Source organism: Diabrotica undecimpunctata, chromosome 6 (genome assembly GCF_040954645.1).
Source record: "Diabrotica undecimpunctata isolate CICGRU chromosome 6, icDiaUnde3, whole genome shotgun sequence".
NCBI classification, from domain to species: Eukaryota; Metazoa; Arthropoda; class Insecta; order Coleoptera; family Chrysomelidae; genus Diabrotica; species Diabrotica undecimpunctata.
Genome location: NC_092808.1, coordinates 109,690,888 through 109,712,824, shown reverse-complemented (window position 1 = coordinate 109,712,824; position 21,937 = coordinate 109,690,888). Strand labels below are relative to the sequence as shown.

The 21,937-nt window shown below is 32.4% G+C and overlaps 1 protein-coding gene across 1 annotated transcript in view; it reads left to right on the top strand.

Annotated features, from left to right (window-relative positions):
- Scgdelta (sarcoglycan delta) overlaps positions 1-21,937 on the top strand; it is a 295,638-nt gene that overhangs the window by 49,026 nt on the left and 224,675 nt on the right. The window contains exon 2 of the mRNA XM_072535102.1: positions 4,270-4,316. The gene's annotated coding sequence lies outside the window, so the exon portion shown is untranslated. The remainder of the gene's footprint in view (positions 1-4,269; positions 4,317-21,937) is intronic.

The following is a 21,937-nucleotide window of genomic DNA, read 5'->3' as shown; positions in this document are numbered from 1 at the left end:
TGCAAGTGTCCACTAGCATGTAGATCCATAAGACTGGAATACCTTGTTGAGTTGTACAATCATTTCTATGAAATGGCTGATTATAGTAAGCAGCAAAGTTACCTACAAAGGTTTATTCATCCCCAATTAATCAAAAGGAGACGTCATGGTCAGTACGAACATCCCAGTGAAAGTAGGAGAAAGCACTCTTTCACCTACCATTTACTTTTGCCTGGAGGATCTGAAATAAGGGTTTGCCTCAAAACATTTTGTAGTACGTTTGCCGTAACTTCAAGAAGAGTGCAACTTTTGGGAGAAAAAATTCTTGATGGTAAAATGGATATGTCAGAAAAACGAGTAGGGGCTCGACAAAATATTTTCAAGACTGTCTGGACTAACAAGATTATAGAGCATATCGAAAGTTTTCCAAAAATTGAGAGCCACTACGCAAGGGCGAAAACCCCGGATAAGCTCTTCTTGTCACCGGATTTAAACGTAATTAGAATGTACCGTGCATTTTTAGAGAAATATTGTGCGGATTATCAGCCGCCTAACAAACCACCAGTGACTAGACAATGGTATAATGAAATTTTTATATCAAAAGTTAACTTATCTTTTGCAAGGCCTAAAGTAGATACATACTCCACATGTGATAGTTTGGCTGTTCAAATAAAATCAGGAGATAAAGCTGCTGTAACAGAACAGGAGCTTCACCATCGGAGAGCAGAGGCTGCTACAAAAGCAATGTCAACTGAGACCAAAAATGCATGTACAAGTAATTGCTATGTTCTTTCCTTCGATATGCAGCAGCAAATGTACATTCCCCAATTAACTCACTCCGAAATGTACTATTCACAACAGCTTGCAGTGTGTAACTTAGGAATTCACGATTCCATCACAGGAAAGGGATTCATGTGTTTATGGACTGAGGACTTTGGGGGAAGGGGTGCCTTGGAAATTAGCTCCTGTTTATATACTTACCTTACTAAGGAAATTGGCAATCACGGAAAGAAAAAGCTTATTTTGTGGGTCGGATAATTGTGGGGGTCAAAATAAAAATCAGTTCATGATCGCCATGTATTTGACCATACTAGCAAATAACGTTTTTGAGGAAATTATTCATAAATTTCCTGTAAAAGGACACACTTTCCTTAATTGCGACAGAGATTTCGCAATCATAGAAAAACGTAAAAAAGTGTGTAAGGCTTATACATTGATGAATGTTGTTAACATCATTACTAGTGCGGCCCAGAAAAATCCATTCTCGTGCATGGTGGTTAAGGACTTTTATGATTTCAAAACCGTTGCCTGTGATAAACTGAACACAAAGAAGTTAGGAATTTCAACAGCTACGCAGCTTCGTCCTACAAGAGAGAAATTTGGTACGGTGATGGTGGCTAAAGGACATAGTGAGCTCGCTGGATGGAGTAAGACCAATGTACTTAAATCTGGAGTTACATTAGAAGACTTTAAAATCATAGACCTTCAAAAAACTAGAACTCACTTTGGTATCCCAGAGAAAAAAAGAACAGATATTGAAAAAATGCTCCCTTATCTTCACGATAATGCCAAGAAGTATTTTAAAGAAAAATTAGGTCAACCAGGGCAAGTTTCTACTGTAGGAAACCACGGTTAAAAATCTGGCACTTAAAACGTTTTGACTTGCAAACCTGATGGCACTTACAACGTTTTGACCTTAGACAGATTTTTGAATTTTTTTTTAAGTAAGCTTTGTTTATTGTTCCTTTGCGGTATGTTTGTATTATATAATACCTTTAAACTAATCCTTTTTCAGTATGTTACATTATAAGAAATAAACATGTTCGATAAAAAACTGTTTTTTACTCCTCCTGAAAAATTTATAATTTGGCACTTACTACGTTATGGAAATGCACGCTTCAACAGACATAACATTCCCTGTACCTAAATAGCACCTGGATACTAGATAAATTCAGGCCTGAAACAAAATGTTGATTTAAAGTTAGCAAACATAAGTTTGCTTTAATTTTAAAGTTGCTTAAAAGCAAAATTTAAAGTATTTAGTATTATAATCGACTGTAAGAAATGTATAGAATATTAGTTTTAAAACAACTTCAAGATTCAACAATTGAGTAATATTTGGGGTATTCTATGTGAAAAATTAAAGTTAAAGTGTTCCCTCTAAATTTAGGGTGTTTAGTAGGTTGAACGAACTGAAAAATCTATCAAAGAATAGACACACATCTGGTGACCGTATGGTGTTGGCTAAAGTTTCAACAACTCGTTCCCCTAGACTTTCAGTAGATGGTGTCGATTCTTTTACTCTGAGATAGCGCGTATCATATATATATATATATATATATATATATATATATATATATATATATATATATATATCCTGTGAAAGAATCACTTCGTTGCCACATTTTTATACCTCTTTTTACCAACTTCATAGTTACTTAGAACTTAGTCATTGATTCGGGAACTCTCAGTCCTCGCTTTTACAAAAGTTTGTTTCAAACAAGAAACCACTTCGTCGATATAGTATGTTTTTGATTAATTACTATTTAAATGGGAATAAGCCACAAATAAAGTTTATTGAGTTTATTACTAAATTAAAGAATTTACTAATGTTTGTATTTTGAGAACGATTTCCGAAGTGGAAACTAAAACGTCAATAAACGTACTTTACCCTTTAATTGTGGCTTATTCCCAATTAAATAGTAATTACTTTAAAATGCCACAAGAAAATAGCTTCAGAACAATATTAAGAAACCGTTATGGGCCCAGCGTTATTTAATATGTTTTGATGTATTACCATTTCCTTCAGGATTATTATAGTAGGATTTAGATAGCAGGAATAAACAGCGATCTCTTGAAATAGCTTTTTTTTTATGAGGGAATTCGAAAGTGATTCGTTTTGCGACCAGTAGTGTGAGATAGATGGTACTTTGTTGTAACACATAACCATAGTACAACCAATCAGTGTCATTATTTCGTACATATCTGTTTCTTTCGTATTTAATTTTAAATGTCTGTTTTTTGCGAGTGCTGCTATTCTATATAGTGCTTACTTTGATTTGTACCGGAAGCAATATGCATAAATAAACTACGTGGATACTACGTAAATAAGCAGGACGAGAACTTTCATCAATATTTAGTGTTGTTATCCCATTTCTCTGCGTAGGAATTTCTTTTTTCGGGCAAAAGTTTATATTTGGTATATTCCATTGTGCAGTCAATTCATTTCTTTTAGACTCATCTTCAGATATTTCCGAGTCATCAGAACTTTCTTCCTCGGAAGCAGTAGTGTTTATATTCACACGATCAGTAGTGTTCTCAGATACTTCATCAGAATCTGAGGCAGAATCGTCATCAGGCACATAATCAGACTCTGAGGCAGCATAAGTTCTTCCTCGGATTCATTTTCAGAAATATTTGTGAGTTTATAAGTTTCTTCTTGAAGGTCTTTTTGTGTTAGAAAACGTCTACGTGCCATAGTAAGTCTGTAACCAAACAATACGATAGGAATAAATACGACCCGGTATAAACTACTACTGGGATACTAGAGTTCCGTTTAGAAATTATGGTAAAATCAATGAAAACAATATCAAAAATAAACAATATATATATCACTAACCTGTGTTAATCGGCAACTGAATTATATATAATCTGTTAAAAGGCAGAACAGACACTTTTTCCTTACTAAAATTTATATTATTTACGAGTTCTTAATGCACGTGTTTAGTTAACATCAATTTTTAGGTTATAAACATGATATGTAGGTTGCATACTACATACGGATGCGTTCAAATAACATGGGCTTTGGAGACAAACAGATGCCAGTAGATTTTTTGAAATCCGCTGGATATATATATATATATATATATATATATATATATATATATATATATATATATATACATGTCCCCACAGTAATGAAAGGAAACCTTACCTACGCCTACGACCTACGAGGTCCTGCCTTTCCGCCGTCGATATGTAATTCGAGAATTGTTGTGGGAGGAATATGATTTTAATCGTTTCGTGAAATGCTAATTTTATACTCTTTATTTATTTTTTCTAAATAAATATAACAATAATTATTATTTTTTCGTGTTGTCCTTCAATAATTTAGAAGTTATAAAATTTAAATCTGTCTATTTTCCAGTTTCAATGCATTCATCCCAATAGTGTTTTTTAGGTGGTCAGTTCAATCGTTGCTTATTTAGTTAATCCGAAACCCGATAAGTTTACCGAATAGATTTTATTTTAAAAATTTGGTTTTTAATCTGATTTTATCTTTTGTTACAGATATTGGGCTCCCAAAATTACAAGAACACGTTTAACAGTATAATCGGGTAAGTTAATTTTTTAATTAGACTTAATTATTTCTTTCCAAACAATTTGTTAGTGGATAGTATTAAAATATTACTTATAAATTAACTGACTGCTAATTAAAAAAAAAATAAATAAACAAATACGCATTCATAATAAAACCTTTATAAAGAATAAAAACCTTCGTTAAATATAGATAGGGTACAAAATAAAGGCACTATTCTAACCATACTCTACAGGAAATTCGAAAGAACTAATCCAATAATCCTAATATAGACAATAAAAAAAACGTTTTCGTATATATTTGTTCGCTATATATATATAGCAACGAATGTCAAAATAAATAAGAGAAAGTTCACTTACCACATTTTGAGGCTTCTCAGGTTGTGCCTGTCAGAATTGGGTTAAAGAATGTGATATCAATAGGAAAATTATTCTCCAACTCTAAGACTCTCTTGTCAAAGTAAGGACATACTAATGAAGGCTATAGGATCCTCTGTGATGACTGTGAATTGTCGTATTGGACACACTTGTATCCACACCAGTATCGTGTTCTGTATAAATTGATTTGCCTTTAAAAGGAAAAAGACAGTTAAGATTTGATTTCACGTATAGTGCGTCTGTATATCCGCTTATACGTGTTTCACCCTAAAAGGGATAATCAGAGACGGCTACTCACAGACGTTCTGAACGTGAAAATAAATCTTTCCTGTCTTGGGAAGTAACTCTAACATGGCTTCGTATGGACGTAAATAGCGACATCTGATAATAAATCCGTAAACTAATTTTTCGAAACCAAATTCAGATTTATGCTTTAATCTGTGCCTTCTAAGAATTGCAAGGCAAAACAGACGTTGATAAAGATGTTATTAAAGACATGGGGAATCTAAAATTGCATTCCACAACATATCTCCTCAACTAAGCAAAAATCTTTAGCGAATTGGTTTCTAGTACTCATAAAGAGTATACCGGAATAAATTATTTGCCTTTATTTATTTATACAGAACACGATATGTTACGTCACGACTGAGGGGAGTAGACAGATTGAGACCCCGAACTCGAACGGAACCGTATCACTCTTGATAATAGCTCCAAAATGGGTGCCGAAACGTCGAGTTTTCAATTCTTAACGCGGTAACTTGGTAATTTTCATATATATATATATATATATATATATATATATATATATATATATATTTAAAAAGTATTATAGCTACAATAAAAGTAAAAAAATGTCTTAGAAAAAGCACATTTTTAAATATTCGCCATAATATGTTTATTGCTTTTTATTTTTCTAAACAAACATATCGTCTATATAGAGGTAAAACTCACTAACTACAAATAAGTACAACAGAGATATTTAACATTTTGTCCGTTTTTCACTTTATAATTTTATTTATGATTATTATAGATAGAAGTGATATTATTTATGGAGGTTAGGTGTTACTTTACTATCCTGTTTTAAAAGAAATGATCAGAACTCAATAATTTTAAAATTATTAAGCTAAATGTACTTAATGAATTTTACCTCAAACTATCATATTCCTGATTGGTACTTAGGGATAAAGTAACTAAACAGGAAGTGATGAAAAATGTTATTATTTCGTTTACTATTACAAATTATAATAAATTCCTGTAAAATTAAACAGAACAAAACAAAATATACCAAAAAAACTTATTTTAAGGATGAATTGATGTTGAATCTTCTGATTCCTCATCAAAATTGGGTTCTGGCAGGTTGTCATTTGTAGAGGTACTTGTTGGTAGATTTTTATAATAATGATGAACTTCATCTGGTATGAGATTGTCGTTGCAAAGTTTGACTAGATCTCGTTTCTTCGGAGTTGAAATTGGGAGTAAATCGTTATAGAGAGATTTTAACCTTATTTCTGAAATATCCCGATTACTCCTTCTTCCTGGACCACAAGAAATAATTAATTTTTTATACGGCGATGAATGGTCATATCTAAAAAAAATCACATCGGCATGTTCTTTTACAAATTTGAAGCATTTAATTTTTAGCCAGGATACTGTGCAGCCGTCTTCATCTTTCGTTCTATTTTTTATTATTGTTCGTGCCAAATTATTTAGATCATAGAAATCTGTATATTTAAGTTCTCGTACTGCATACGGCTCCTTCTGTAATCTTTTCTGCCGTGCTAACCTAAATATTTCCAGCCAATCGTTCATGATAAAAGCTGTTCGGTTTTTCTTAGAATACTCTATCGCCGAATGCAGAGTCGCACTCCATATGACTATGTCCTGACTCCAAAAATTTCTGTTTTATGCATTCCAAGTGCGTAGTATGCACTGCATATAGAAGTGCAGCAGCCACTTGTTGGTTTCTATTTTGACCTCCACAAGTGTCTGAAAACAATGATATTTTCAGAACTGTGGAGGGTAAGTTTGTAATATACTTTAACAGAATAGATCCAATTTCGTTGCTACCACGCTTTCCATTAACTTCATTCCAGCAGTAGCAAGATGCGTGCTCACCATCTCCCTCATAAATGGTTAAATTGTATACAGATAATTTTCGAGAGTAGTAAAATGGGGATACTGGGGAGTGAGGTAGTTGCAATACACTTTGAAGGTCGAATGTTGCTGTTTTAAATGTCTTGTCGTTTTGAGATAACTTTTTGTCTGTATTTTTTTGCTTCATGGCATTCATTCTTCCTTATTATGTGCATTGAATATTCTATTTCTAAACCTTTTTTTTTGTTGCATCTGCCATGTTATATTTACTGCATGCTGCACATTGATCTTTTTTAGGAACGAAAAAAGAGTAATTATAGTCATTACCAAAAATTTGCCTGTATTTCCAATGACTGACTGGCTTTTGATTTTCAGCTAGACTTTCGAGATAGAGATTGTACATTTTTTTAATTGATAATTTAGAGTCCAAATAAAGTCTTTGACTTGTGGCCCTTGTATAATGCGACTCTACAGCAGGGAATGACTCGATATGTTTTTTTACCAACTGGATAGACTCTTCATTAGTGACGTTTGCAGGGATTTTGCGACCCCTTTTATTTTCACTGAAAAAACAACCTGTTGAATTGGTTCCTTGTAAGGCCGTGTTTATGGGACCATTAGAAATGCATAGAGTTCTCTCAAAAAACTTGGCACATACTCTGTGCCGTCCTGAGGGACTTTCAAGGAAGTACAATCTTGAAACCGTTTTGTTGTTAACATTATTTTTTAAACGTTTTGGTTTAACTGGTGTAACATTTTTTATTATAAAATCTTTTTGCCTCTTAAAATCATTGAAAGACCAATATGATTGACACAATGTCTTTCTATCCTCTTTATTAAAATTTAATGAGCATTTATATCTGCAATTTGTACAATCAACAAATTTGGGACCCTTTGCATTGCATTGTTTAAATTTGTTATAATATGGCTCACATTTGGAACGTTTCTCTTTAGTAATGTTTACTTTCCAGTTCTTTTCATTTCGTTTTCGCCTTTTTGTTAATATACATTTTTTGGTATTAATTTCTGTAGCTTCAGCGAAGTCTGATAAATCGGAGATATCTGGTGTCGAAGAAAGAGGTGAATTCGATGGTCTGAAACAGGGGTCCATATCTATGTCATCAGACGAAAAATCACTGTCACTGCTTGATGAATACGGAACGATTTTTAATGTACTTCGTTGTCTTTTAACTCTTGCCATTACAACATCCTCTTTCAGCACCTGAAATACAAAAGTTAATTAGTCTCTGCATGATGATAACCCAATGGAGTAATTTTATGGAGGCCTATGTTCAGCAGTGGACGCAACATCGGGCTGAATTATTGTGATGATTACTTGGATAACAAATATAATAAGTAATATGTGTTTCTTTACCTGATCTGGAACAGTCTTCTCAGCCTCAATGTGACCAAATAACTCATTGACCTTGGTTTGTACGCTTCCGGAATTAATTTCAGTAAACAATAAATCATTTTTTATCCCTTGTTGAAATGACTGCACATTCTGGAAATTTAATACACAATTCAGTAACTACATACACAACTTATTATAAAAAAACATTTAAACACTAGGTAGGAAGTAGATATTTACATTTTTTGTTAGTGTCATTGGTTCTTCATTTTCTTTATGTAATACCCTTTCGAGCATCTTAGTAGTTCTGGAACTGGCAAACACTCGTGTAATACGATTTGGAAATCTCTGAAATAAAAATTTAATTGTTTTAAAGTAATTTTAAACTATTTCACTTGATATTACATACCTCAGAACTTGTAGAAGGTTTTGATGAATCAAAAAGTTTGTCTGCATAAGTTTTTCTCATTTTGGCTATTATTTAGGGATTTATTAAAATTAAAATAAACGTAGTCACAAACTTACAAAGAGACTACAAACTACAAAATCCCGTGTTAAAAGTATTGCCATAGAGGTAAAAATCATTAAGTGCAACCTGACTTTTACCTCCCAACGAAATGTAGACAAAGTGCACTGAATGTTTTTTACCATTCTATAACTGCCTTATTATTAGACGTAGCACCTAGTGAGTTATACCACGCGAAAGTTTAGATGTTAAATGTTACTTACTGATATAAACATGGTTTTGAGCTAAAATGTCACTTAGTGAGTTTTACCTTTATATAGACGATATTATTGATTGAATTTCGAAAAGTGCACTTTTCATTATTTTCGAAAAAAATTGCTGTCCTTTAACACAATGGAAATGTTTACTCTTACAAGTAATATAAAATTTTAAATGTAAATATACAAACATTCGAGAATGTACATTCAAAAGTAACTTTAATTTAAATGATTGTATAAATTTGTTTGACGAAAAATATTTGTTGCAATCAAAAACTATATTTATGTGTTTACAGATATATGTTTCTAAATTAACTAAAAAAAAAAACTAAGTAATTAAATATGTGTCATGTTTTATATGCATGGTCATCCAAGAAGATACAAAGAGGGCTAAATCTCTGAAACTACTAAATAATTGTTTTTTTAAATTTAAGGTTTAAAGAAAAGTCATGCTGATAATAGGTTTTTAAAAAAATATTGTTTTTATTATTTTACGAAATGCAGTCCAATATATGAAAACCCAATTATTTTTGCAAAATGTTTGCAAAACGGTGGTACCTTAGGAATTTAAACTTTTTCTTATTGATAGACACTTTTATCTACCTATTCCCAAATTTTCATCTTATTTATGATTTATTTTTTTATGTCATAGTGTTCTATGATCGGCCTATATACTAATCAGAATTTAGCTGTTTTACAAAAATTTCACATTTGTGAATTTCACAATAATTGATCTTTTATTTTTAGCGGAACTGTATTTTTAAGTTTGTGATTTGGTGTGAGATGTTTTCCATACGTAAAGAAATAACATAAAACTTTTAACGTTACGTTTTTTCCTTTGTTCTATCATATATTATGAATAATTCAGGATTGACGGACTTCTTACAATACACTGTAGGAGCGCCAATGTTTTGCATAAAAAGTATACTACAAAGATAAATATCTCCGATTTTTGTGTGACTATAAAATGGCAATTAAATATGAATATTGTGAAAGCAAGATTGAAGAATATATTTTCTGCCCCAGTTGTTTATTTGATGAAGCTGACAAATGTGATCCAACTCTCAATATCAATTATTTAAAAATGGGTGAATCGATACTCTTTAAAGATGTATGAGTTTATTCAGGAATAAATTGATGTGAATAAATCAATTGTGGCTAAACGCTAAATTTGTGTTAATTAAAATTAATGTAATTTGTACGTGTCTATGTACAATGCAATTAATGAAAACCTCCATAGTCGAAGTAGTATTAGTAATGAATCTTTTTGTTTATCTACAGCATGTCTTTACCCAATAATAACACAGGCCAACGATGAAAAAAATTTTTCACTAAAAATACCCTATTATAATGTCTTTCAGGTCGCTGAATCCAAATATGATGCTTACAAAGCTGTATCACCCACAATTTCTTCACATTTTGTAGTAACATTTTTTTAATTAAGCGATTTCTACACTCTGAGATAGCGCGTATAATAGTTTAAATATAATCAAAAAAGTAGAGGTAATGGACTTAAATTGTGTTGGTAGCACTGCCGAAACATACTAAAAGATCAAAAAAGGTAGATTCCATTTGAACGTTAACAGCTGATGTTTGTTTACTGTCAATCTAACCTCACTTTCACGGTTTTTGTACACGTGCTCAACACAATGTCTAACCGCGGTTGTAAAAACTCTGTTGACAGTTTTTGTTATATTTGTGGTGAGTTTGTGATTAAAAAACACCAAAGAAACATTACGGACTTTGTGAAAAAGGTTTATCGATCATACTTTGGAACTTTACTTGGCGATCAGGATAAATCTTGGGCGCCGCATAAGGTATGTTATGTATGTGTTGAAGATCTAAGAAAATGGTCAAAAAAGGAGAAAAAATCCTTCAAATTTGCAGTTCCTATGATATGGAGAGAGCAAAGAAATCATTCTGATGATTGTTACTTTTGTAGTGTTGATGTAACTGGTCACAACTCAAAAAATAAGAAGGTAATAAGCTACCCTAACCTTATGTCTGCCATCCGACCAGTGAAACACGGTCAAGATATGCCGGTCCCTGAACCTCCAGATGATTTGGATTCCATTCAAACTGAACCATCTTATGATGTAGAATCTGAGTTAGGTGAACAAGATGATGAAGAATTTCGATGTATTACAGAAAATGTAGAGCCTAAATTGTTTACTCAGATTGAACTTAATGACTTGGTTAGGGATCTAGGCTTAACTAAAGAAAAAGCTGAATTGCTTGGCTCTAGACTAAAAGAAAAGAACTTGTTGGGTGCTGGAACCAGCATTTATGTGTATAGAAAGAGAGAGCAACAATTTTCAAAATTTTTTGAACAAGATGGTGATTTGGTGTACTGTACAGACATTCCAGGTCTGATGAATGAATTTGGTGTTGAGTACAAAAAGGAAGACTGGAGGCTGTTCATTGACTCATCCAAAAGAAGTTTAAAGGCTGTTTTATTACACAATGGAAACCAGTACGCATCTATACCTGTTGGTCATTCTGTACACATGAAAGAAAGCTATGAAAACCTAGAAATAGTGCTGAATAAAATAGGCTATTGTGATCATGGTTGGATGATATGTGGTGATTTAAAAGTAACATGTATGCTACTTGGTCAACAAGGTGGTTTTACCAAGTTTCCATGTTTCTTGTGTGAATGGGACAGTAGGGCTAGAGATCAACATTGGTGCAAAAAGAACTGGCCTGCTAGGGAATCTTTAAAACCAGGTGAAAAGAACATTCTTCGCAAAAACCTCGTAGATCCAAAAAAAGTGCTCCTACCACCTCTTCACATAAAGTTAGGCCTCATGAAACAGTTTGTGAAGGCTTTGCCTAAAGATGGGCCATGTTTTATGTATCTCTGCCTAAAGTTTCCACACCTCTCAGAAGCTAAACTGAAAGAAGGCGTCTTTGTCGGACCAGACATTAGAAAAATGATGTTAGACCTTAACTTTGAATCGACAATGACCTCAAATGAGAAAGAAGCATGGGTGTTATTCAAGCAAGTGGTTACCAAGTTCTTGGGGAATAAAAAAGATCCAGAATATGTTGCTATTGTTGCTAACATGTTAAAGAACTTTAAAAAGTTAGGATGTTTGATGAGCCTGAAAGTTCACTTCCTGAACAGTCATCTTGATTACTTCCCGGAAAACTTGGGCGATGTAAGTGAGGAGCAAGGAGAGCGTTTTCACCAGGACATTAAACTGATGGAAAAACGCTATCAGGGCCGCTGGAACACTAACATGATGGGGGACTACTGTTGGTCACTTCACAGAGAAGTTCAGCAGGCGACTCATCGTAGAAAAAGCTACACAAGAAGTTTCAAAGAAAAGAGGGAAAGAAAATACAAACCAATCCCAGATGACTAATGGAACCTGTATTATATCATATGTATAACTGTTTCAAGTAACCTATTGTAATAATATATTCATGATTATGATGTAACATAGTGTTTCATTAATTTCACCATATACCGTATTTATACTACATAAGAAACTACATAAAAATGTATACTACAGTAAAAACCCAAATTGCAGAAAAACTATGGGTGATACAAAAAAACTAAGGCCAGATTTGGATTCAGCACATAAAAATCAATAAAAATCAGCTATTAAAGTAAAAAAAGTTTTCCCAAAAAAATTTTTCGTCGGCCTGTGTAATTACCAAGGTGTGAAAAAACAAGGAAATTGAGTATTTTTTATAACTTTCATTATAATAATTTAGTTAAAATAAACAAATAAGAAAAAAAAATTAAAACATGTTTTTTTTTTGAAAAAAACTGGGTGTTGCGTAGACGCATCACCGGTCAATGCCGTGTAGGAACTATTAGACCAGGGAAATAAGCAAAAAAGTAGCCTGTGCGTGACACTGAACCGACAAGGCAAACGACAGTTTTTTTAAGTAGTACGAACCTCTGTAACAAAAATCTATATGTTTCCCGCAGTCGACTTTTTGGACTTAATTAATTATTTACAAATTAAGGTCAAAAACGGTAAAATTTCGCGTTTTTCGTCAATCAGCAAAAAGTAAAGCGTTTTAAACAAATTTGAGAAGAGAAGAAACTTATAAGTCATATAAAAACCTCCAAAATGACTTTTCCCAAATGTTTCTATACTTATTTGTTGCTTAGGAAGTTGCAAAATAAGTCAAAAATTTCGGTTTTTATAAATATTAATAATTTTTTTTTTAAGAAAGTTATAACCTTTATATTAAACACAATATTGGGTCTTGTGGTGCTTGAAATAAGAACAAAATTTTATCTATTTGTCTATCGATCAAAGAGTTTAAAAGATATTTAATTTATTAATCCCAAATTAATTTTTTGCAACAATATAAGTCAGAAATTTAATAGGTATATTAAATATACGAATAGATTCTAAAAGAAGAAGATTTATTCTATTAATATCATTAATTTAAATATTGCAAAATAATTTGGCAAAAACATGTCAATTTTTTGCTTATAAACAATTAGAATAACTTTTTAACCATTGACTGCAAAAAACTGATTTTTCATATTTTGATAGCATGAGTTTTTTTTTTCAAATTTAAAAGAAAAAAAAGTTTACCTAGAACACTTTGGGACGAAGTTAGTTCCTTTTTTTTATAAATTGATAGCAGCTTTGTTTATAACACTTAATTGACCTTTTTAGGGTCATCTGAAAGAACATAATTTAAGGTTTTAATGTAAAACATTTAAAAAAGATTGCATTTTAATAGAATCGTTCACAAAGCCTCTAACTTCTGCTGCTCAACATTGGTCGGCTTTGAAACTAGTGAGAGCGCAGGAGGGGGAAGGAGCTGATAACTGTATCTCTGTTTCTTGTTTATAGATTTCGACGTTTCTTTTTTTAATTTGTATGGACTTTTTGCGTAAATTACGAATATGTATTATTTAAATAATTAGGTTGTTAAATAAACCATCTAATTTGTTTAAACAATTTTTTTTGTTATAATATTTGAGGTAATTTTTATTGTAAAAAATAAATATTTATGATTATTATATTATATACTTCTTTCATGTTAATTTCGGTCGTCACGTTTTTGCGCAGTATGGTTAGTTCGGCAAGTAGTTTGGTTTGTAGCATTTTGGGTTCTTCTACCTAAACTACTTCGTCTTATAGGAGGTATATCGAATATACTTAATAATTATTAATCACAGGTATTAAAACACTTTGCACAAAACACGATATAAAACAAGTTGACAAAAGAAAACTGAGTAGATAAGGTAACAGAAAATCCAAGAAAAACAACACGTGTTTGTACACCAATGTACACCGGCAATGTAACAGGTTGTTGTTTTCTGTGAAATCTCTACTTTGTCTGTGAAACAGAATATAATCAAAGAGGATATAACACTACGTTTTAGTTTTTTTATTTTTTTTAATTTGATATGACTTGGAGTAAAGTCCTTTAAGCCAAAACAATGTTGCATGTGTATAGAATATATTAAATTATTAATAATATAATTATTAAAGATAATAAACGCTTTTTAACGCGGTTTGTTTGACAAATGCAACAACGTGAAAACTGGTACAATTTATGTGGCGTTCCGAAACTAAAACAAAAGAAAGAATATTACAAGGCCAATCAAATCTATAGGTCTTACATTTGTTGACTTTTCAATTTGGTCGGATTCACGATATTATCACTTTTGTGTAAACGCATTAGATCCTCGAACGCGAACGCGCACACACACGAACGTGCACACACATACATTTGATTAAATTGGAACTTTGTGCAGCGACAATAAAGCGCAAATTGACTCTTCAACATTAGGAACACACCTACATTGTTTAGACAACAGTGAGTGCTTGTAATTTTATTAACTTTATTGAATAGCAATAAAGTTCAAATTGATTCTACATTTAGTTAGAAAATATTTGTATGGGAAAAAGAAAATGGCTGTTTTAGGGTTTTCCCGAAAATTATTCGATTTTTTCTTGCCATAAAAACCATCCTTAAACCATCCATGTATTATTTATTAAGTGTTCATAATTATTTTTGGCTTTTGTATTTCAAAATAATAATTAAAATAAATCACTGTATGACCGAGAACTGTCAATTTTGAAATACGTTAGTGTCATGTCTAATTGGCAAATTTCTTACGTGTTTGGTTTATACGCTGGTATATGTGAGTTCGAATCCCAATATGAATTTCCTTTTTATTTTTTATATATTTAAAAACCCCACATTAGTCTTATTAAATATATGTAAATATAAGTTTTAAAATAAAATGAAAATTACATATAAACATAATCCGAGTTCTTGGTTTTTTATTTTTATCTACCACAAACATTTTTTGAAGTTATACTTCTATACGCGCGTTCGACGTTGGAAATTTGTGTGTATTCGTATATATTGAGTGAATCGGCAAAATCATTACATATGTAAGATATAGATAAGAGAGAGACAGAAGATATATTTTCTCTCTCTTTCTCTCTCGAGAATAAAAATGTTCCGTTTGTAAACATATTTAATATTTATTAATATTATTATTTTTTTATTAATATTATTATCATGGTAAATTAAACATATGCGTAAGTTATGTATATTGTTATTTTTAAATACTTATGAATATTGCATTTTAATTTGTATTGTATTATAATACTGAATTATGTTAATTAAATTAACAATGAATTTTACTGCAGAGTATGTGTAAAAATTTTTTTTTGCATTCAACTGCTCTTATACATATATGAAAATAAAAATGTATATTTTCATTAAAATATTGATTCAATCCTTCATTTACTTACTATACTCCTATTACAGGTCAAATGTTTATATACAGCAAATGTTGCACCATATACCTGTATACCTAATTCTTTTTCACTTTCTGCTCTCTCTTACCTATAGTATTACATATTTAATGATTGTGCAGATTGACTCCCATATAAATTTGTAACGACGAACGCGTGTATAGAAGTATAACTTCTACCGGCAGTCCCACTGGACTGCCACACCCGTTTTTTTTTTAATAAATTGAGAGTTATTTCAACACGATATTTATGTTAAACGCTTACTTTAAACGTAAAGGGCAACTAAGCTACTAAAATAGCCGAAAAAACAATTTTAGCGTTCTTCGAGGCCATTTTTTAATAGGATGAATATCAGGTGAAAAAAAATAACAAAAAAAACAAGATAAAAGCTTAAGTCAATTCGTTTAAAAATGCTCAATTTTATTTTGATGTTTTATATCAAAAGTCAGTTTAAAATATACATAAACAAATTGATATACCGTTGATGAACGTCCAAACTTTAACGTTTGAAACACCTTGTTTATTTCTTACCACAATCTTAAACTTATTTTATTCGGAAATATTTTACGACAAAAATACAAGAATAACGTCTTAGAATAATTCAAATTATTAAAAGAAACTAGTTTTGAAGCAAAAAATATAATTTTTTATAATTTTTTCGAAGTTTTAAATAAATAAATAATAAATAAATAAATGGGTTGCCAAAAAGTGTCCTAGGTTAACTTCTTTTCCTTTTAAATTTGTAAAAAGATTCAGGCCGTCCAAGTATAAAAAAATCAATTTTTTGCAGTCAATGATTTCCTTAATTTAAAAGACTGTATAAAGCTCATTACTATTGTTCTTGTTTCATCGGTTTATTTATTATGTCTGTTTTTATGACCGCCTCGTCCATTTTCTTTTGCATCGTCAAATTCAAGTTAATTTTTCTTTAGGGTTTGAACACGACGATTAGTGATGCCGTGTGCAGACAAAAATGCTTTATAGCAAACAATAGTATATTGTAACGAGCTACTCACATTTACTCGAACTCTATAACTATAGGAAGATTGATTAAAACTTGATTTAGCTATAGGATTTCCGCTTCTCCGTCTAACAACAGGTAAAACCGTGACAAGACCTGTTAAATATTTGTTTTGAGCATTGTAGTCCCCTAGACAAATAATCGTTGTCTTTCGTTCAAAAGGATGACTTAAAACAGTTGTAAGAAATGAAGTTGCAGTCTTCCTGACCTCGTAAGTGGTGGCACTTTCGTTTGTCTACTCCACTTCGGCAATTGCATTCTGTAACATATCTGTTAATTCAATTACGTTGTCACCATCAGACATAATTGCTTTATTACCAGCAAACGGAGCTACAACATTTTTCTCTGAAACTGGCAGGTCTTTATTGAGTGTACAGGAAATATAGTACGGGTCTCAGTACATTTCCCTGTGGTACACCTGCACTAATTTTCCTTAGATCAGAATAAGCATTTTCCTGTTTAATCCTGAACTATCTTTCTGACAAATATAAAATTAGGATCTTTGAGTATTGGACAGGTAGTGTCATTTTTATCTTATGCTTCAATCCTTCATACTGGATATTGTCGAAGACCTGTGCTACATGATCAGGTAGACTTGATCAATTATAGAGTGCTGATTTCGGAATCCGAATTAGTGATTGGAGATGAGTCTTTTTTTTTCGATAATAAGTTTTAGCCTGTTAAGCAAGAGCGTTTCGAACAATTTTGACATAAGCGGTAGCAAGAACATTGCCCGATATGATATCATTTGATGTGGCGTTTGCTTGGTTTTGTAATGATTATGATCCCAGCTACTTTTTATAGCTGTGAAATATAAACGGAATCATGCATTAATTTGATTGGTAAGTTTAACCAGGGCCTTTCTAGGTACCTCCTTAAGGAACTGTCTAGTTATTAGACTAGATTAACGCTTGTGTCGATTTTATTTTTAATATCTTTTGGTGTGGTTAAAGGAATAACCACATAATCTTGTCGAACAGCCTCTGGGAGAGATTCATCTATATCTACTATATATTGTTGAAAAACACTTTCGAGATAGTTTGCAAATACTAATTCTTTTTGTTCATTCTTTTTCGCCCAACCTTCTTGTTTATTTTTTATAGGAGGCGTTTGCATAATTGGTCTCTTTACATTCTTGGTGGTTTTCCATAGCGAGTATTCTTCATTACTAGTCAACATTTGTCAAATTTTAACGTTTAAAAATCGTTACAAAGCGACTGTTTTTTCATAAAGTTTCTGATGGAAGATGTGACCAACACGTTTAATTTTGCATAAACTTATATGCCAAAACGTTAGTATGCACTTTATCGATTATTTTCGATGTGGGTGTTGTTTTAGACGATGTTGTTTACGTGGATCATTTTGAAAATTAACGGCCATGTTGAAACTCAGTAGCCGATTTCTTCACGGTAAAAGTTCAACGTAAAGCGTCTTTTTACATATTTATGTAAATACGTCAGTTATAATAACCTTTTTATATAAAGAATCTTATCAATGCACGTTACTGGTTTTCTATATTTTCTAAACCTTGAGCACACAAACTGATTCAGAGAACTGTTTACAGTCGATTGACTCGAACAGAATTGAAATTTTTAAGACAAAAAATGAGTGCAAACACTTGTCAGATCGCCTTAGTATAGATAATATATTTTATAAGATGTTTTTGCTTCAAGATCAGTATCAAAAGCCAATTCGAGTTAAATTAAATTTACTAAAAGGATTTCGAAGTTTATGTAGTCCACAAGTTCAAACCAAATATTTCTGTCTTATGGAATAAAAATATTGTAATCGCTCAAATTCAAACGAATCATATAATAAGTATTTGTAAACAGGCCGAAATTTGGGAAAGAAAACTCTGAGATAGCGCGTAAGATGCGACGGTCCATTCCATTGGCATCGGCATCCACATCGACATCCACATCGAGAGGAAAGCAAGGAAAACATTCGAGTAAGGATTAAAGAGATTACGAGACGTGCCTGAGCGACCCGCCACTATTTGCGCATCGATGTTTGCCGAGCAAGAAAAATATGGCTGGAGTGAGAGCTATTACTTTGAAATATTCATGTTCGTGTCTATGCGGGATATCCGATGGATGTAAAGTGGTTGTTCAGTAAATTCCGTAATGGGTGGATCGGTTCGGAGAACGAACGTTATGGACGCCTCTGACGCTGTTTTCTACACTTACCGAAATCCCGTGCGCGTGTCTACGCTTTCCATCATTTGCTGTCGTCACGCATCACTTTTTCCTTTCACATTTTAAATTTTAAAAATTACCGATTTGCGTAGATTATCTGGATAAAGTAGTTTATGATCGTTAGTGTTCGATTATGTTATAGAGTAAAACTGTATAAATGGAGGTAAATAAAAGGATGGAAATAAAATATTCAAAGTTCAAAAGCAAACACTAGACAAATAACTGTATAAACCGTAATATGAAAGGGGGTTCGGCCCTGGCAACGATATAACACACCACGTTACAGCTGGTTCCGAAGTATTTTCATTTTAAACGGTAAAAACTAACAATAATTATAATATTTTACCAAATATTATTCTGAAGCTATTTTCTTGTGGCATGTTAAAGTAATTCCTATTTAAATGGGAACAAGACACAATTAAAGGTTAAAGTACGTTTATTAACGTTTCAATTCCACTTCGAAAATCGTTTTCAAAATACAAACATTAGTAAATTAAACAAATTTTGTTTTTGTTACTAATTTTTGGTCGTTCGTTTAGTTTACTTTCAATAAACACCAAATTCTGATTTTATGTTTATTATTTAAAAAACATAAATGATATATCCTCTATATGTTACTGACTTACTAATACTGGTATTTTTTACTTTTAATAACTTCCTTTTTAAAAAGAAGTTATCTCCCAGATTTAGCCATACGCCTCACACTCCCTCGAAGGGGAAAATTCACTCATCCCACATACCTATGGTATCAAAAGTATTGAGCTCTGGTGGGACTCTTTCCATGTTATCGAGTCCCAAGGTGACTTGGTACGTCGGTGTATCTCCCAAACATTTTCGCACGCATCTGGACATCGAAAGTAGAACAGTTTTCTGCATGATTTTATATAGATGTTCATTTAGACCCAGTTTTTTTATGTTTTCTAGAAGGTTCTTCGGGATGACTCCAGTGGTAGAAAGAATAATAGGTATCGTCTGGGTACTTGCGATTCTCGATTGTCTCCTTATTTGTATTTCCAGATCTCTGTACTTGGCGATCTTTTCGTTGTACTTAACACGCAGATTATCGTTGTTAGGTATCGCCACATCGATAAGTGTTGTTTGTCTTGTATGTTTATTAACTAGCACAAGATCTGGTCCATTATGTGCTACAGTTTGCTCTGTGAGCACAGTGTGATAATATGAGAGATGGTTTGTTTGTAGAAGTCCCAGTTTAAAAGCTATCTCTTGATGGAGAATCTTCCCTACTGAGTCATGCCGTTTCTTATATTCAGTTGCAGCAAATGCCGGCAGCACTCGGTAAGATGTTGGATAGTTTCTTAGGTTTGACATCCATATCGGCATTTGTCGTTTTGGACCTGAGGGTCTTTGACGATATATTTTAGGTAATTTTTGGTTGGTATAACCTGATCCTGAATTGCGAGTAATATACCTTCTATTTCAGGGAACATCTTTCCTGATGTCAGCCAATAGTTCGACGCTATATTCGACATGGTCTTGACTGACCTCATTAGGATGTCGCCTGTGCAGAGGGCGACACCATTACACATCCAGATGCGCATTTTTTCGTTCTTAGTAAGATGGTTTATGTGCATTTCTTCTTCCTCAGTTTGATCTACTGTACCAGAGTTGTGCCATCTACTGCACAAATCGCGCGATGAAGAGTAGATATCTCCGCCTGCACCTGAAAATAAGTTCGTAAATTAGTAATCTGTTTTTCTAATTGCTCGCTTATATCAATAAGTCCTCGTCCTAAATACCGCGGTTATGTCGTTCTTTCTACTGCACTTCCAGGATGGTGTTTTTGTGCCTTTGTGAGGTGTGTTCGTACTTTTCGCTGAAGAGTTTCTATATCCGTTTTAGTCCACTTAATAATCCCAAATGAGTAGCTAAGCGCGAAAAATGCGTAGGTGTTTCATGCCTTAAACAAATCTTTACTATTAAGATGTGAGCGGAGTAGCTGTTTTACTCTTCGTATGAACTCTGATGTTTAGTCAATTTTTATTTATTCATGGCCAATTTTCCGAATAAGTCAAACGTTAATCTGATAAATTACAAAAAAACTTAGAACAGAAGCTAGATATATTATGAAAAATACAGCAGAAATTACGGAAATATTAGCAAACCAATATGAAAATAGTTCAGGTGACAACAACTATAATAGTGATGCCTTCCTGGAAACAAAATACATCAAAGAAAAAGAATCAATGGATTACGATGATTATACACAAAACTCAATAAATAACCTTATTACAAAAACAGAGTTAGATGACGCACTTAAAGAATTTAAGAAATCTGCACCAGGCCCTGACAACGTACCCATTTTTTTTTTTCAGAATTTGCCCGAGAGTGCCAAAGAATTTTTTCTACAAATATATAATCACATATGGTCTAAAAATGTATTTCCTTCAAGTTGGCGTAAAGCCATAATTATTCCATTACTAAAAACTGACAATGACCGAACTATCCCAGAATCATATATACGTTATATACACATATGTCCAAAAGTTTGGAATATTGAAATATTTCATCTTTTTGATTGATTTTTATATATAAAATCTTCTGAATAGTTAAACATCATTTTGTTTCAATTCTCAACAATACTAAATAAATCTCAAAACCAGATAAAACGATATGCGAAAAAAATATTTATTTTCTTGGAGTGAAAAACTTACAATGTAGAACTTACATTTAAAAATAAATTAGTATAGAAAAAAATTTCTTTTGATAAAACTAATAATAAGTATTTCCTCCATTGGCATGTATGCAAGCCTGTAGGCGATTTGGAATGCTGCCGATTAACTGGTCGAGCTGGGCTTGCGGAATTCTATCCCACTCTTCACGATCAGCATCTTTAAGTTCTCGAAGTGTAATAGGGGGATTGTTTCGCTTCTTGATGCGTGTTTTGAGAATGTCCCAAGCATATTCAATAATGTTAATGTCGGGGGAATTCGAGGGCTACTGTAATGTAGATATTCCTTCTTCTTCAAGAAAAATTTTGTACTGCTGATGTTCGATGAGGAGGTGCGTTGTCATGCATAAACACAAATTAATCACCTACTGCCCCTCGGAATAGACGTACGACAGGATTTAAAAGTTCCTTGATGTATACAGCACCAGTGACTCT